The following is a 19,968-nucleotide window of genomic DNA, read 5'->3' on the forward strand; positions in this document are numbered from 1 at the left end:
TACTGGGCATGAATGGCCCATTTCTGATACTCAGTAAGAATGTGTTCATGGACTCTAATTTGTAAGAAATCAAACCATTCTCCAATTGGTAAATGGTCAAAGGATATGAACAGACAATTTTCAGATGATGAAATTGAAACTATTTCCACTCATATGAAAGAATGTTCCGAATCACTATTCATCAGAGAAATGCAAATTAAGACAAATCTGAGACACCACTACACACTTGTCAGATTGGCTAAGATGACAGGAACAAATAATGATGAATGTTGGAGGGGATGTGGGAAAACTGGGACACTGATGCATTGTTGGTGGAGTTGTGAAAGAATCCAACCATTCTGGAGAGCAATCTGGAATTATGCCCCCAAAGTTATCAAACTGTGCATACCCTTTGACCCAGAAGTGCTACTACTGGGCTTGTATCTCAAGGAAATACTAAAGAAGGTAAAAGGACCTGTATGTGCCAAAATGTTTGTGGCATCCCTTTTTGTAGTAGTTAGAAACTGGAAAATGAACGGATGTCCATCAATTGAAGAATGGTTGGATAAATTATGGTATATTAATGTTATGGAATATTATTGTTCTGTAAGAAATGAGCAGCAGGATGATTTCAGAGAGGCTTGGAGAGACTTATATCAACTGATGCTGAGGGAAATGCGTAGAACTAGGGGATCATTATACACTTCAACAATGATACTGTATGAAGATGTATTCTGATGGAAGTGGATATCTTAAACATAGAGAAGATCTAATTCAGTTCCAATTGATGGACAGACTCAACTACACCCAGAGAAGGAACACTGGGAAATGAGTTTAAACTATTTGCACTTTTGTTTTTCTTCCCAGGTTATTTTTACCTTCTGAATCCAATTCTTCCTGTGCAACAAGAAATTCAGTTCTGCACACATATATTGTATCTAGGATATCTTATAACATATTTAACATGTATAAGACTGCCTGCAATCTAGGGGAGGGGGTAGAGGGAAGGAGGGAAAATTCGGAATAGATGTGAGTGCAAGGGATAATGTTGTAAAAAATTACCCATGCATATGTACTGTCAAAAAAAAAAGTTATAATTATAAAATTAATTTTAAAAAGAATGTGTTAATGATCAAGTCATTTAAATTGTTTAAGCTTCAATTTCTTTTTAAGGAAAGGGCAATAATACCTAGAATTACTGCCACCAAATGCAAATATTATAAATTACGAAGATATGGATGCTCCTTATAAATGACATGTATTTTCATTTGAGTTTGTTTACTGTAGTTTGATGGGCAGACTTGCATAGATATCTTTGGAATCTTTCCCATTAAGCCTTGGGAGGGAGCAAGAGAATGGGTTATAAGGTTGTCAATTCTAATTCTCTTCAAAGAGGAGATCCCAACTAAAATTATATCTCTCTGCCTTGGTCATCAAAATTGCTTGTCTTTGGCAATTTTTTAAAGATTCAAAATACAAATCTGACAGCATCCCTATCAGTATCTCTTAAAGGGAAGAGGACCCCTTAGCTTATCCTTGCTAGTTAGAATTCTTATGACCAAATACTTGTTATATGTATTGGACTGCCTGCCATCTAGGGGAGGGGGTAGGACGAAGGAGGGGAACATTTGGAACATAAGGTTTTGCAAGGATCAATGTTGAAAAAAATTACCCATGCATATGTTTTGTCAATAAAAAGATATAATAATAAAATTTTAAAAATAAATACTTGTTATACAGATGACTATTCCAAATACCAAGTAGCAAATGAAATCATTTAACCAAGCAAACAGAAATTAGGAGAGTTATACAAAATTGAAGATAACAAAAAAATGCAAAGCTCTCACTCTGTTGCCTACATATCCCAGCTCAATGAAGAGAAAGTTCTCAATTTTATCAGAAGGGAATTTCCTTATATTCTCTATGGAGGCAGGATGGAAATCAAGTTCTTGTTGAAAAGCTTGCTTCTCCTACTTTTATGTAAGAGAATCTTTCTCATTCCCCTTCTGAAATTGGTCCCAAAAAAAGAATCTGACATCATTTCTATGCCTCTCTTGATGAAGGAATCACAACTGTCTTTCCATCTGAAAATTCTTATGCCAATTCCATTCCTCACTCAGGCATTTTATGTCAGCATTCTCTTTACAAATTAGGGAAATTTCATGCAAAATGAAAATGCCATAATGTAATCTTGGTTTTCAGCCTTGCCAGACCCAAAAACTTTTTAAAGGTAAAATACTTCCTTAGAGGTATTTTAGAGAGATGTCAAAATTAAATCTTTTAAAAACTATAATAAGCATTGACCAAGTATTTATTAAATCTGGAACATAGGGAGAGGCACTATGCTAGGCACTAACCAGGGAGACAATGAATACAGATAAAATATATACAATGTAAATATAAATTTAATCAAATATTTGTGTGTGCACATATATACGCACAAACACAAAGCAGAGATAATTTAAGAGGGAGAGAACACTAGTATTAAGTAGGGAAAAGGAAGAACTTCAGGTAAAATATGACGCCTGAATTGTAAGGAAGAAAGAAACTCTATTTAGTAGACAGTAATGAAGGAGTGCAACCCAGAAACTGGAGTCAGCCACTGTAAGAACAAAGACATAGGAGATGGAATATAATGAGTAAGGAACAGAAAGAAGCATTGTTTCTTCACCCTCTGGTTATGAATAGCAAGCAAGATCTAAAATAGATGGAATGGTATTCAAAAAAGATGATTGCCATTGTCCCAGAGGAGATCAGATTCAATCTGGAGGAGAGATTTCCCTATAGTTTCTAAAGACTTGAGTTTGAAAATCACCCAAAAGACAATGGAGAGGTATATGTTGATTATAAGTTTTCATATAAGCTATATGAAAAAAAGATCTTGTAAACTGAAAGAAAAACAAAGAGAAAAAGGCCCAGGACAGAAGCTACTGAGTCTTTATATATTTATTTTTAAGCAGTTTGGCTACCCTTGTCTCCCTTATCCCTAATAGAGGAGTATTCAAAAACTCTAATTAATCCATGATCTATCATTGCAGGTAATCCATTGTAACATCCACATCTGTCCATCCTGTGCACTTTTTATTCATGATGACCCATAAATCTAGCAGATGATGTCGTCATTGTGCATTAAGGTCCTACCAGATTCCAGAGGCAATCTAAACAATCCAACATGCTGGTGGTCATCCTTATTCTCTGATGCAACATTGGAGGATGCACTGGGGATCTACAGAGTTAAGTTTTGGGTACCACAATTTAGGGAGGAAATGGATGAGTTGGAAATCATATAGGAGAGAATGACCAAAATGAAGAAGGGGCCAATGGCTATGTTATATGAGTATGAGTGGAAGTGAGGACAATCAGTCCTGAGAAAAGAAGATTTTAAAGTGTCAATTAGATGCCAAACATTTAAAAAGATGTTTTATTAAAGGGGGTTAGATTTCTGCTTGGCCCCCGAGGGTAAATCTAACACCATTGAAGGAAAGCTTCAAAGAAACAGATTTAGGCTTGTTTGTGCAGACTAGGAAAGCATGCTAACATTTAAAGCCATATACAAGTTGGATGTATTGTTAGTAGGTAGTTAGTTCCTCATACCAGAAGTCTTAAAGCAAAGATCTGATGACTTTTTGCAAGAGAGATGTTGCCCTCTAAGGTCCTTTCCAATGGAGTTTCCACTCCAACTATTGGCAGGTGAGATATCTAAAAAATTTAATTACATAATTGAGTTTTTGAAAATGTTAGATTTTTTAATTTTTAAAATATATGCAACAATAGTTTTCAATATTCACCCTTGCAAAACCTCATGTTCCAAAATTTTCTTCCTCCCTTCTCCCACCTTGTCCCCTAGAGAGCAAGTAACCTAATATATGTTAAATTTTTTTTTTTTTTAAGAATACGCAATCTTTTTATCTCCCAAGAGACTTTGGATGCTATTTTGTTGATGAACAAGAAGTTTCTATGGGATCAAATGGCATTGATGCATGTATATGTTGTGGGGAAGGCATAATGAAATAATAAAGATTCAATAGTTAGAAATGTGCTTTTTATCATTGGGCTGCCCAAATTAGAAATGGGTCAAGATGTGGATCCCTATCTGAAATCCTAAATGGTCTGCTTTTAGATCAAGGAAATGACCCCCTTTTCCCATAGTAAATTCAGGTTATATAAGTCAATGATGAGTAGTGGATAGGGTAAAAGAGAAAGACAAAAAAAAAAAAAAAAAACAAACCCCAAAACCTCTGGTCTTTTTGATATCTTTTTAAGACCATTCTTTCTAACATATAGACAGTTTCATTTTATACACACATATTTTCCACAAAAACTTGAGCATTTGGACATTCATTAAATTCTTTTTGTTTGTATGTTTTTCTTTCCTTTTGTTTTCCATTCAAATGAATCTATTTAGAGAAAAATAGCTGACCTCTTCGTGGCAGTAAGATTTTTTTGTGTCACAGTCCCTTTGCTAGTACTGATACATAGCATCATTTGGAACTCACACCCTGGAAAAAGTTCCCAAGTTTGCAGTGTCTACTTGAATTTTCCCAGAGTACATCTGTCATTTTGTTCAAGAGTAGGCCTATGGGTAATCATTTAATCAAAACCACTGCAGTGATTGCTACTTGTACAGAAAATTATAAAGCTATAGCGGCAGTAAAGCCAGGATTACTGAGATTAAATGGGCACTGTTAAGTGTTGGGTAAGAATGAATTACTGTATCCTTAAATTTGAAGGAAATTGGAGTAGGAGAATTATTCATTTGGTCAGACCCACGTTTCCTAATTTTCATTTCCTCTCCTTGTACTTACAGTAAATTATGTAATTGAAAATTCATGGGAGACACATACAGAGAACATCTAATTATGATTCTTGTACTAGAAGAAGTTTCATTTTAGCTTTTGGGCTTGTCTTTCTTCCCTTTTTTTTCTTTCTTTTTTCTTTCTTGTTCTCTTCCCCTTCTTCCCTTCCTCTGTTCTATCCATCCTCCTTGCTTTCCTGCCTTCCTTTCTTTTCTGTCTTCTTTCCTTTGTGAGATTTGAGATGAGAAGCTAATAATATATTACATAAAAATGAAAAGGTTTTTATACCTTATCATTTATATATATATATATATATATATATATATATATATATATATATATATATATATATATATATATATATACACCTATCATCAACTAAAAAATATTCTGAGATAATAACTCTTGCGGCATTTAATCCTAATGTGAGAACAATGAAGCAAGTTAGCAGAAATATAACTGCCAAACCAAAGAGGAACATTGTTTTGAATTTCAGACTCACTAAATTATGCTTTTATCGATATTATTCTGTCTTTCTTCCACTTTCTTTAAAAGACTGAAGGTTTAGCAAATTGCCTAACAATAGAGGTTATCCCTTAGAGAGCAGGTTGATATGTTCACTGAAGAAAGTAAACACAGCTCCCTAAAGAGATTTTATACTCTAAGAAGTTGTTAGGATTGAAATTTACCATTCTATTTGAAAGGAGCATGACCCGAGGCTCTACCAGGATAGTGGTTTTGGAAAGACAAAATCCAAAATGCAGAGGAGTTAAATATGTTGGCAGCACCTCATTCACCACCATGACTAGCAATGGCAAAGTGATAAACAGAACTTTCCCACAAATCCTGTCCTAACCTCATAAGGAAGACTTCCTTTCCAAAAGGAAATCTTCCCAGATTTCTCACCCAAGTTTAAACACAGCTCTAAGTGTTTAGGTTCAAGCTGCCAAATATACAGTCAGCTGTGGGTTCCCCTAGAGCAATAAAAAGGCATCTGAACTCCAGTGGGATTTCCCCATCACACTAGAAATCAAAGATGCTTTACAGAAATAGTGAGAATTAGGGGAAAATTAATTGGATTCCCCCTAGAACCCTGGCTAGCAATAGAACTGGGAGTTTTGCTAATGGGATTAGAGACCATACAGCCAAGAAAGCACATCCAAAAGATCAATAAGCCCCTCTCTACCCTACCCAAATAAGGCAAAGGATCAAGAGTAACAAATTAGTCATAAGAGTGATTTGGGATCCAGGTTACAATTTTAAAGCAAATATATCAAACATGCAGTCACAGCCATAGGAAAAAAAAAGTATCAAGTGCAGCCCCAACCAGGTTAAAATGTAATTGGAAAATATTTAATAAAATAGATAAAAATGCAACAAAATATAAATAATAAGATATGAGATCCTTATTACAGTTTAGTGGTCCTGTTTCTATGTGAGTGTGCAAACAAAGGGACAGAGGATACAGAGGGAATGTAAGATCATACAGATAGATATTTTAGACATCATATAATCCAATTGCTTGTTTGAATGTCTAGAAACTGAAACCCAGAAATATTAATTGATTTGTCCAAGAAAACTTTGACTTGCAGTCTAGAATGCTTCCTATCAATGAGGTTATCACTCTTAAAAAAATGAAATATCAAAATACCAATTCTGACTATCTAAATTCCCAGAGATATGGATGCAAGTAAGGAGACTAAGCAATATGCATAAAACTGAAGAGTCCTTGAGGTTATCTAGAAAGAACACTGAAATTGAAGCTGGAAGACTAAAGTAGAGCTCCTGGTTTGCTATCTCCCAATAAGACCACCATGGACAATTCATTCAAACTTTCTTAGTTTCAGTTTACCCATCTATAAAATAACAGGTTTAGAGACCCCATGAGCTTGCAAATCCCCTATTACTATAGAGATTATGAATCAACAAGAATATGAATCAATAACAAGAATAAAGCTTGTTATGTAGCCCATCTTCCTCCTGAGACACTGTCTTCACATACTTTTTTTTTAGAGGAAAAAAATTAGTTTCAAATTTTGGATAGGGCTGGACTTAGACATACAGAGAGTACAGACACTTGCTATAGGAGGAAAATAGTATGGTATATTATACTAAGAAGGATAAATAGATTTGGGCCAAAAAACATTGTTTTCTCTTAATTCTGGTGCCATTTTTAAATTTTAATAAGATAGGTGCATCATACTCTATTTCAGAAGAGAAATCAAATAAAAATACTTGAAATGGCAGTAATGACTAACTTTATTTTCATAAGTCTTTCTTTATATTATTTTAATTTTTAATATCTTTATCTCCACTGTCTAGAAAAAATATCTCTTATAATCAAGAAAAAGAAAAAAAACAGTTCAACAAAAATAAGCGAATCTCATATCATACATAATTTGCAAAGAAGGGGCATGTATTCTCATATCTCTTCTTTGGTCATAACTTGGTTATTATGATTACAAACATTTCATTTAGATACTTTTTTCTTTATTTTTACATTATCAAAATCTTTGTGCACATTGTTTTCTTGGTTCTATTTTTCTTTGTATCAAGTTATGTTTTCCTATGTTTCTCTATATTCTTCCTTTCTAATGGCATAATAGTGTCCCATTACATTCAGGTAGTATGATTAATCTCTTCATTTAATAATACATAAATATCTATGTGTTGAAAAATGTGATTATATAGATATTTTGAACAAACGTGTGAATTCACTGATATAGGGAACTCCCAGTAAGGAAAGCTCTTCTACTAATGTAAGTTGGCAGGTTTGCCATTTAAAGCCTTAGGGATTTTCCTGGGGATACTAAAAGGTTAAATGACTTGATTAAGACCACCCAACTGTTAATTATCAAAGCCAAGACTTGAACCTAGGCCTTTGTGACCACCCAACTGTTAATTATCAAAGCCAAGACTTGAACCTAGGCCTTTGTGATAAAGAAATTGGATCTGAATCAAGCTGACTCTCATGCTAACAACATATAACTGGTAATATAATGTCTTATTTTTGCTTTTACCCAATGGGACTTCTGACCTTTAGGTTTTATGGGAACTGAGCCAATCTTACTTGTCAGAATGTTTGAATTTGCTCCAAGATTGGCAGATCCAACAGGAACCTTGTTAGATTTGGGAAATGCCCTGTAACATAAATAAGAAGGAAGAAAAAAAATTAATTGTAAGGCAAGATGAGACTGAGAGTGAACCTATAAAGCTTATATCTGAGAAATCTCCTGAAATATATTGGAAATAAATGACAAAAGTACAGACAACTCACAAAGGTTGTATGTGAAAAAAAATTGTCCTTTTATGGCAGGAAAATAATTTTAATTCAATTCTTCATGGATTTATTAAGACCCTATTGTGTACAAAGCACTTTGTTAGTTATACAAAGTTTAGATAAGAAACAGTATGAAGTTTATAGCCAAAATAAGCTTAATGAAAAGGTAAAAGAAAAAGTAGAATTAGATAACAATTATTGATTTCTTGTGAAAATATTGGTTTGGGAGATAAATAGAAAAATAATTTCTCTTATTTTACGTCAGGCCATGTGACAAGTACTAGAGATGAAAATACCAACAAGCAAGATGGTTCCTGTTTTCAAAGAGCTAAAAAGGTGCTAGCAATGTAGGGAAGAGGCCTACTGTCATAGGTTATGGGTAAGAGACTGGCAAGAAGGTTCATAGAGGACTGGGCTTTGCCAAGATAAAGTATAACTTTTCAGAAATGGAAGACAGAAGGGAAGAAATGTTTAAAGAAAATTGAATGCAGAAAAAGCTTGCTAAGACAAATATTATCAACAAACATTTACTCATTAAAAAGAATTTTCAAAAAATTCAAACTATTTTACTGATTTTTATTTGTTTATTTATATGTACATAAAGTAGTAGTTCCTTATGTTAAATGGAATGTCTCAATATGTGGCTACATGAAATTTACTAGTATTATTTGTGAAATGTTTGTTTCCAATTTTAAAGCTCTTATAATTAGATAAAAGTTTTAACTATTTGGTATTAATTAATTTTCACTTATTTTGGTGTTTTTAAGTGTATACATGGTGTTATTTGGAGTGGGTGGAACCTTATCTGTTATCCATGTCAATCATCTTATTTTACATATGAACAAATGAATCCAGAAAGGAAATTACTTACCAAAAGGCACACAAAATTCAAGTCCAAATCCCTCTACATTGTGTCATGTTGCCACGCTTGTCTACTCCATAAATCTTTCTTTGAGATTGCACTTCAACATAATAGAGACCTTCCTCTGACACTTTCCTTCATATAACTTTTTTTAAAAATTGCTTTATTTTTAGCTTTCAGAGATGTCTTTTCGTAGTTTTTCTCTTGGGTCACAGAGATGCTTTGGTAAAAATGTGATCTGAGGGGGAATTTGGTTCTTCTTCAATAAATTTTTTCTTTATATTACATTATATTGTATATATAATATATTACATATGTTATTTATATTACATTCTTTATAAATGTATTTTATTCATAATGAAGATGGTTTACATTTATGTAATATTTGAAATTTATAAATAACCTACTTGGATTTGAGCCTTAAGATTTCACACATGAAACAATCAGAGGGATGAGAGTAATCTTTAGAGGTGATTAATTTTTTAAATGTTCCTGCAGATAACTAGGAAATATTATCATGACTATTCTGTCAGGTCTTCCCCTTCCCCAAAACAGGAAATTCAAGTGTCTCCAAAAATCACATATTTACCCTGCAAAATTCTATCCTACAACATCAGTAGTCACCATTGATTGTTTCTAATTATCAACCCTGACCAAGGTCCAGCTTCTGTCTTCATAAAAGTGTGTAGTATTCAATCCTGAAAGTCATAAAACCTTATCAAGAGCAACAAACACTTGAGAAATACGCCATCAAATAAAACATCGGGCAGGGGGGAATTTAATTAGCTGTGAAGCAATAAAAGCCAACAATACCAGTCTTTATTTCTATTGGAGTTGAGGCTAAAAGAAACAAAGCCTAACCAGTTAGTTGAGTGGAAACCAGGATAGAGAGGCATCAATAGTCAGAAAACAGGACAATGAGGCTATAGCCTGTGAGACTTTTTGAATGGTTACAGAGCACTGAGAGCTACTATTTAAAATCCTTTTTACCTATAGGAAGAAGAATCATCATTTGAATATCAAGTGGGCTGACACAAATGTTCTTCTCTAAATCAGCATATTCTTAAAAAAAAAAAAAAGTTTAGTCCAAGTTAGTTGGGTTATAATGAAAGATGTCTTGTATTTTTTTCTTTATATTATATTATATTGTATATGTAATATATTACATATGTTCTTTATATTACATTCTTTATAAATGTATTTTATTCATAATGAAGATGGTTTACATTTATGTAATATTTGAAATTTATAAATAACCTACTTGGATTTGAGCCTTAAGATTTCACTTCAAGTTTATGAATGATTGACTAATTGAATGGTTTACTTTTTAATTATTATTTTAATTATCAAAACATTTATTACAATGTGCCAAGTACTGTGTTTGGTAAGCTGAGATTACAAACATAAAATTGCAACAGAAGGAGGCAACATGTATTGGAGGTAGGGACCAGATGAGGAATTTTGGTTTGGAAAGTTACAGGGAAAGTGAATAGAGCAATAGTGGAGTAAACTGACATACAGAACAATAGGAAAGTTGATCTGATCATCAGTCATAGTTCAAGAACTGGATGGTAAAAAATGAGGTCCAAGTATTTGTAGAGGATATGATCAGAGAGAAAGGAATTAGCTTTCTCATATTCTCTGCTTGGGCAACTTTTCAGGTTCCTATTCTCTTTTCCTCAAGTTTTTATTATCAGGCATGATTAAATTTAGAAAAAATTCCTTTAAAATTTTTATTTTCTCTTTTCCATATGGAAGAGTTGGAAGCATTCCTATTTTTCATCTTGGTAATAGGTTTCTCATTGATCATTTATCTAATCATTCAGCAAACCAGTTGACATCAAGGGCCTTTACATTTTTTGCTTTTATATACTCAATACCTGGAATCCTGCATAATGCCTAATATATGACTAATAAATCCTTGTAAAAGCTAGGTTGACAGGATGTACCTGTCACTGATAGATATCACAGGCTTGCAAAAACAAACAAATACATGGTCTTTGCCCACAAGGAACTTACAACCTAATAGTGTATATTAGGCAGGTATCCAAATAGCTGCAATAAAAAGTAAAATGTGGTAAGTGCATAATAAAAGTGCTCGAGTCAAGAATTCTAATTGAGAGAACGATGAGAAATTACAGGCAGCCATTTCCCTCATGATTCTAGTTATGAAAGAAACAACTTTAGTTTCATTGCTTCCGAGAAAGTAGAGTTAACATTTCTGTACAACAACAACTTTAGTCTTTCAATAGTAGCTGTATCAGGGATAATGTCTAGGTAGAAGAGGAACATGCTTTAGTCCAAAGTAATAGTGGTGCTTGCTACATGCAATTCAAGGAAGGACTAGAGTAAGTAACACAACTAGGTGGTACAATGAATAGAGCATTAGACCTGGCGTCATAAGGACCAGAGTTCAAATCCGACCTCAGACAGACAGACCCATGGCCCTGTTTGCCTGAATTTCTTCATCTGTAAAATAAGCCAGAGGAGGAAATGGCAAAACACTCTGAGATAGGCAAAGTTTTTCTTTGGAAACTCTATTCCTTATTTTGCACATTTAACTCCTATTCAATGAAAATGCTACATATAAATGTTTCCTACTGGCTCACACTGATCAATCAATTGAATTGATTAAAAATTAATTTTTGAAGTAGTAACTAACTACATGTCACATCATTCATCAGGCACTGAGTTACAAAGACGAAGGAATTAAATAATTCATGCTCAAAGAATTTATATTCTACCAAGGAAGACAGCATGTACATATCTATATCTATATAATAGAGACTAGCATGTACATATCTATATCTATATAATAGAGACTATATGTATATTATGAATATTTACATATGAACATACACATAGCCATATATGTACACATATAAATACATATATCACTTAGAACATTATTAGGAGGAAGCAAAACAGTTGGGTATATCAGGACAAGCCGTCTGTAAATGGGGGTGCCTAAGTTGTTTCTTAGAGAAAATGAGAAGTTGCTTGAGTTGGGACTGAGTAGAAAATGTATTAGAGACATAAAGAATAGGTAGAGCAAAGATACGGGAATGGAAGATAAAGTTCTGTGGGTGAGATACAAAAAAAAGGCCACTATGGCTAAATTGCAGAGTTCAAAAAGAGTAATGTTTCATGAGTAGGGAAAAAATATATTTGGGCCAAATTTTGGAAAGCTTTTAACACCAAGGAGTTGTTGTTGTTGTTGTTGTTGCTTTTTCCTTTTTTTCCTAGGACAACAGGGAGCCATAGTAGTTTATTGAGAAGAGAAGTGACATAATCAGATGAGCATTTAAGAAAAATCACATTGATGTTAGTGTGAAGAACTGTTATTGTCTGTCCTAAATTCCTTCTCCTTCTCTCTCTCTCTCTCTCTCTCTCTCTCTCTCTCTCTCTCTCTCTCTCTCTCTCTCTCTCTCTCTCTCTCTCTCTCTCCCCTCCCCTCCCCTCCCCTCCCCTCCCCTCCCCTCCCCTCCCCTCCCCTCCCCTCCCCTCCCCCTCGGCAATCGGGATTAAGTGACTTGCCCAGGGTCACACAGCTAGGAAGTGTTAAGTGTCTGAGATCGGATTTGAACTCAGGTCCTCCTGACTCCAGGGCCAGAATACCACCTAGCCACCTATGCCCTATATTGTCAAAAAGGACCAATGACATTATAAGCGTGAAGTCTTGACTTGGGTTTAAGTGAAGCAAGGCTGTGCAGAATAATCACCCTCAATTTCTCTTCCAGACTCATTAGAGTCCATTAAAAAGCCTAGATAAAGTCAGACTCCAGTGTAAAGAGCAGCTTGGAGTAGAAGAGGAGGGAGACCCATTAAATGGTGATTGCAGTAGGTCAGTGAAAAGGTGATGAGAGCCTTAAGGAATCATTTCTCCTCTATGTCTCAAACCGAAAAATTTAATAAATATATTTTCTTTGAGACTCTGACATTTAGAGCTAAAGAAGACCTTACTCAGTTTCTAGTATGACTTTCATTATATAAAGTATGGGGCAAGAGACCTAAAGTGGCTCAGTCAAAGTTATTTTTTAGGTACCAGAGCAGTATTCAAAGCTAGGTCCTCTGACTGGAAAAAGTCATGTCCTCTCCGTTATTCCTTTGTTCAGTTGGTCAAAGATTCCTTTCTTAGAGAATTTATTTTATGCCCAACAATGTGCTAAACATTGGTGATACAAAGAAAAAATAAGGCAGTGTCAGCATTTGAGGAGTCATAGTCTAATGGGGGAAGGGCATTGGAAGAACAGACCCCATGCCAACAAATATGTACAAAAAATATAATACAAAATAAATTGGAAATAATCAACACGGGGAATGCATGGCTGTTAGTGGTAAATAATTACCTATTATGTATTCATCAATCTTTTTTTCCCCCCGAACACTTACATTTTAAGAGAACTGGAACCTTTAGGATCTAACCCAAGAAAATTAATAATGGGGAAATGTATGGTTTGTAGCAGGGTCGTTCCAGGGTCCCAGGAGACATTTTAGTGCTCTTTAGAACATAGTAGATTGGCAGGTACCTACTCCAATCCATTCCCAATGTCTTCCTGTCAGATATGTACTTCAATCAGGATATAGGAGTTAATTCCTTTTTAATTTAGTTTTATTTTTTGGCAAGTAGGGAGGAAAAAGAAATCAAATAAGGTGATTACTTTTTATTAAAGCAAAAAGAGCAAATCAGACTATCTCAGGATGTTACTAAAGCAGGAAACTAGTGTCTGTACCTTTATCCTAAAAGCCTATAAATAGGCATTAGCTTTAATAATAACTTCCTAAGTTGGTCTAATGATTGTCATCAACTTTTCTCCTAAGGATCAGACTAATATAATGTGGGTTAAATAGCATTGACCTTTAATTCTTTTTAATCCCATTTATTTCTTTCATTCTCATTTATAAGTTTACATTTTAAAATGACATTTAAAGGTGTGTACAGTTAAAATCATTTTTATCCCTCTTCACAAAAAAAAATCCACAGATGTGAACAAATGTATAATAAAATGGTGTCTAAAGAAAAATTGAGAACAAAACTTTTTTTTAAACAATCCAAAAGCTGAATGGCAAGTTTAGATTATAATTAAGCTTAGAAAATAATTCACCACTCCCTCACCCCAGCAAAATTTGATCTGCACTTCATAGCACAGGAGAAAGTGTAAAATTGGGGATTATTTGTTGAATTCATGTAATCATGGACTCCCAGAATCCTTGAAGATCCTCTAATCCAACTTTGCATCCAATGTAGAATTCTCAAGGGCTGATGGAGATTTTGGCAGATGGACTGTCTCTCTATTGCCTAAATTCACTAGAAAATTATTCACCCTTTCTATTGCCCAATATGTATCTGGGTTTAGTTACATTTTTGATTATAATCCATTTCATTCCAGGCCTAAAAATCATCTTAAAAAACATTGCCCCATTTATTCTCACAACATTCCTCTAAGTTAAAATACACATATTCATGGGCCCATTGTGCAAAGAGGAGACTCAACTATGGAGAGGTTAAGTGAGTTGGCAGAGGTCAGAAATCACCAGCAGAGATCAAGGCAGCAGCAGAAAGTAAGCCAGAAATAGTTCCTAAGGACATCTACCATTACCACGTGCCCTCCACAGCAATCTCTCTGAGAAATCTTTTCAGAGATTTCCATAGGCTAATAATCCCTAGGGTAGGGAGTTTGAATGAGTTTATATAAAATTACCAGGAGGTGATGCTGAAGGGCTCTTTTTCTCCTGCACAGATAGGGTACTGTTACCTTACTCCCCTTGCTTATGTTTTCAAATGGAACAACTTAATGACCTAATTAGCCCAACACCGGATACACCTAGCACTTAAAGATACAGACACCCCATTGCAATGAAAAACGTTTATAGTTTGGGGCTACTTTTGGAGGAAAATTTGTTGCAATACAAGAAAACTCTTGGGCTTTCAAAAGGCATAGCCTGAGTATATTTTCTTTTCATTCAAAGGAGAAATTTGAGAGGGAACATTTGGAAAACCTTCACAATCAGTCTTTTCTGAGGGCTGACTCTGGACCCTATACATGGTTTGAGAAGCAAATCAAAACGGAGTTCTTGTTTCTTGGTTCTTTTCCTACCTAATGGCAACTCTGAATCAATCTTCAATCTATTTCATGGGATTGTTGACTACTTTTGTGGTGTTCATAATTTGAAAGTTAATTTTTTCCAATTATTAAACATTTATTTTTCTTTTCCCTTATTTCCTCCCCTCTTCTCTTCCCTACTCTCACTGAACACTCTTACTGAAACAAGGGGGGAGAATGCTTGTAACAAACAAGCATGGTCAATGCAGATGAATTTTCATTTTAGCAAAAACTTTCTTTATATTAGACGATCATTTCTCAGGTGTGTGATAGTAGTATTTTTCATCATAAACTGATTCTCATGGTTGATTATTTCAATTTTTAATTGAACTTTTAATTTTTTTTTGTCTTTCAGAAGAGAATTTTTAAGTCTTTCAGAATTGTTCATGTTTACAAACTGGTATTATGGTATAAATTATTCTCCTGCTTCTGCTCACTTTATTCTGTATTCATACAAGTCTCAGCAGGTTTCTCTGAGATTTAGATACCCCATCCAGTGATAGAACAGACAGACTGAAGCCCTGATTACCACACAACAGTTAAATCCAAGGTCCTCTTTTTCCATATTTCTTAACCTGGTCATTTGCTTGTGGGTCAAAGTAGTGATTTTATGTCAGAAATAAGACCTATTCTGGTTTCTTTTTGTGATTTCCGATCACTGTTATTCTAGCATTAGACTGGGATCTTTACTTACTTTTTGAGAAAACCAGAGCTACCCCCTGTTTCCTTCTAATGGGAGCAGCTAGATATCACTGTGGATTGAGCGCTCTTCCTGTAAATCAGAAAAACCCAAATTCAAATATGACTTCAGACAGACACTTACTAAGTCTGTATCCCTAGCCGAGTCATATAACCTCTGTTTGCCTTGGTTTCCTAATATTCTGTAATATTATCTAACTATTAAGGCTGAAGAGCAAAAGAAATAATATTGTAAAGCAGTATAGTGCCTGAAGTATCTAATAAATGTTTGTTCCCCCTTATCCATATTCTGCCATCTTTATCAACCTGTAGCATTTTAAACTTTTATTTCTCCAATTGATGACCATCAAAGAGAAAAAGAACAAAAAAGAATGTTTGTAGTTAAGTGATTATACATACCATATTTAGATCAATCAGGATTATTTGTTTAGATTCATTCCCCCAATTTCAAAGATGAGAAAATGAGTAAAGAAGCCAAGACACTTGCTGAATGTCATAAGTATAAGTACAGTCAATCTTTGACATTCACATGTTTAAGTTTTGTGACTTCAAATATTCATATGAAATTATTAGTAACTCCATTTTCACTTTTGCATCAACAGACATGCTCATTTGTGGCTAGGCACAGCAGAAAGAAAAATGCATGATGCATTAAAATTTATGGAGCAGCTGGTATCCTGCTAGGTGCTTCACTGGTCTTATTTACCTCCCATTGTAAAGAACTCTCTGTGCATTTGTTGTCTATTTTTATTGTTTGTCTTTAGAAATCAAGTTTTGTGTTGTGATTATGTCCCCATTGATTTGATTAAGCTGATACTTCCTCCATGATCTCTAATGCCAGTCATCATCTATGAAGGACAATATCAGAGGTAATATCAAGACTTTGTCAGCCTTAATGTCTTCTGAGAGCAGCAGCTGAAGACCAGGAACCACTCTTTGGGTTTTCAGAGGGTTGCCAAGACAGAGAAATTTAAAGCAGTATAGAGTTAATACAGTAGTACAGTATCCTCACATAACCATTTGACATAGTAAAAGATAAGATTTGGGTTTAAAAAAATTAATGTGAATAATTTTATTTGCTATATAGTAGTTATGATACTATAGGTTTCATGCTTTATAAAATAATTATTTTCTGAAATAATTTTGTTTTATTTTGTTTTAATTGGGATGTTAACACAAAAGCTCACAGAATTCAAGGACATTACTAATATAAAATGTTTTGCATGCTACCAATTTTATTTTATGTACTACCTTTTTTTTTGGATTATTTCATGGTTAATGTGTTAGGAAAAGTTCATGTTACCAGAATTAGCATCCTGTTATAAAGTAATATACATGAAAATATATTTTCAGACATTTGTAGTGAAATATTACAGTTTTTGGTGGTTGCAGGAACCTAACCATCTATTTCCATCTATTCACATTTTTGACTTCTGCATCATTTTTTAGGAATGCTACCCTGGCAAAAGTTGAAGACTGTACATAGCAAAGATTCAAGTCCAGATCCTCCAACTCTAAAGCCAGAGTTTTAAACAACATAGTATCTTTATCCATCAAATCTTTTAGCATTTGGACCATAAATACACTGATTCTAAGAAAATCTAAATCACAGAGTTGGAGTGGAGCTGAAAGATCAATGACCTCATTGATGTGGAAAACAGTACTACATAAGGCAGCACATGACACTTTTGAATAATCATATTCTTCTAGAAAGTTTTTTTTTTCTATTGCTGCCTATCTACGATTTCCTTACATTGCTTATAGTTTTGCTATTTAGAGGCCAAACAGAAAAATGTAAATCCTTCAAATACTTTAATTGGAGTTGTGGTACTCTATCCAATTATTCTTTTTTCCAGACTAACACCCTACAGATTCTTCAACCAACCAATTTTTGTGAGAGATGATTTTTTGAACTATCATTTTTTTAATGTTTTTAAAGTGATGAAGCTTGGTGACCAGAAAGATGTTGGAGCCTTTGCTAGAAACAGGGAAAATCACAAAAGTATTTCAGAGGAAAGAAAATATGTTATCTTTAGAGTATTTTGAGTATAAGATATCTTGGGAGCATCATGTAGAATGTTCAAAAGACAAATTGGAGATGCAGAGAGCTAGTGTGAAATATATCAATCTAGGAACCTTCTGCAAAAATATATATATATATATATATATATATATATATATATATATATATATATATATATATATATCAGTTTGCACTTTGTCTATGCCATGTGGTTGATGATGAGGATAGAGGCTTGAGGCAATGGATTGGAAACACTAGTTTTGCCAACTACAGAATGAAGTGAGCTCAAGACAACACACACCACTGTGGGTATTTTTAGTTGTAATATGATAGGCTGACTGATTTATAGAGTCATATCCAGGAATTTTAAATTTTGGTGATCTTGTGGGTAGAATTTAAAACTTCAAATCAATAAGATCTGATTTCAAATGCTATCTCTGGCATGGATTAGCTGTGACCTTAAACAAGTGACTTAAGATCATTGTGGCTCAGTCAATTAAGACCACTAAGACAAGCAGAAAGATGTTCTTTATCAAAGTTCCCCAAGCTGATGAAATGACAATTCCAAACATCCTCTTCCCAAAAAGAAAATCATAAGCCACATAAGGTGTTGAAAAAACACCTACTTCTCTACCCCTTTTAAAAATACAATCTTGACATTGATACTAGCTTATGCTATGGTTCTGGGAATCATTTAACATTAATTTGTCTCTGGTTTTATCAACATGCAGATTAACAGAATCAGGACTTTTACCATTTTAGCTCAACTCTTTTATCATGCTATTCATTCTTATCTATACAACACAAACAATCATCAGGAAGAACTAACCATCTTAACTTTGCCACTAGCTCACTAGATGACACAGTGGGAAAAGTTCCAGGCTTGGAGTAAGGAACACTGATTTTCTTGAGTTTAAATCTGGCCTCAGAGACTTACTGTGTGACCCTAGGCTTTAGTTCAATAAAATGAGCTAGAGAAGAAAACAGCAATCACCACACCAACAAAGACCAAATTACGTGATCTGTTTTGATTGGGTTTTGCACTTGGTTCCTAGCAAAGACTGACCTGGTGGTTATGTATTCTCTTGTGAAGTAATAGAACTCAATTGCTTCCCTCTTCCCCTTATCTCTAGATTCTAAAGAATACACAATAAATATTGATTACAACCTAGTAATTGCACAAAGTAATATAAACAAAGATAGTTCAGTCTAGTGAATAGGGAACTTGATGAGAAATTATGACATCTGGATTCTTGTCTTTATATATCAGCTATTTGTGTATCCTCCCGCAAGTCTTTTATTTCACTGGGACCCAGTTGTATTGCCTATTAATTGAAGCAGTTGGGTTAAGTTAATTCTAAGGTCATAGGATCATAGGATTGGACTTAGAGGCCATTTATTATAATTGGTTGTTTTACAATGAGGAAACAGAAGCCAAAAGAGGAAAAATGATACTCAAGATCACAAACAAGCAAATGGCAAAACTGGGACTCCAATTCATTATCTCTGATACATAATTTATCCAAACTGTCTTTGATTATTTCTGCTCTATAATTCTAAGATTTTTGTGTACATTGGTGGGAGAGTGAATAGTGGTGGTGATTATGCTTCTTGCTTAAAAAGGTAGGAGGAATAGTATTTAAACTGTTACAAAATCTATTTACTCAGCACTTAAAATCCATCATTTAATAATAAGCAAATAAGTTCATTCACCAAAAATCAGCACCCAAACTTCCTAGAATCCTTCCATTTTTATTCTATCACTAAGATAATAAAGGGAGATAGAAAAAAATCTATATATCTCTCTCTTTCTCTCTGTCTGTCTAGTCCCAGTCAATCTAGAATTGTGTGTTAGTGCTGGGATGTGTGTAAATATCTTAGATGATGAGGTCAGAAGAGCAGAGCTCTGTAAATAGCAGCACTTAAACTTTGCATAGAGTTCGAGTAACCTTTCTCTGCAGTCCTATTCCTCAGGGTTTCTAGAGTTTGGGGTTCAAATGACCTCTTGAGCTAAAATGTGACTGCTAAATTTCACCAGCTCCACTGTAAATTCACTGAGTTACCTCTCATGTTGGTCATCCATCTGAAAGTATTTTTCTACTTCAATAGCAATAAGGTCTCCCCTGAATCCTTTCCCTTTACAATAAACTGGCTGGAAAATAACTTCTTTTCTTTCTTCCAGTGAATATTTAGATCAAGTATTATTGAAAGGATTATGATATATT

Source organism: Sminthopsis crassicaudata, chromosome 1 (genome assembly GCF_048593235.1).
Source record: "Sminthopsis crassicaudata isolate SCR6 chromosome 1, ASM4859323v1, whole genome shotgun sequence".
NCBI lineage: Eukaryota > Metazoa > Chordata > Mammalia > Dasyuromorphia > Dasyuridae > Sminthopsis > Sminthopsis crassicaudata.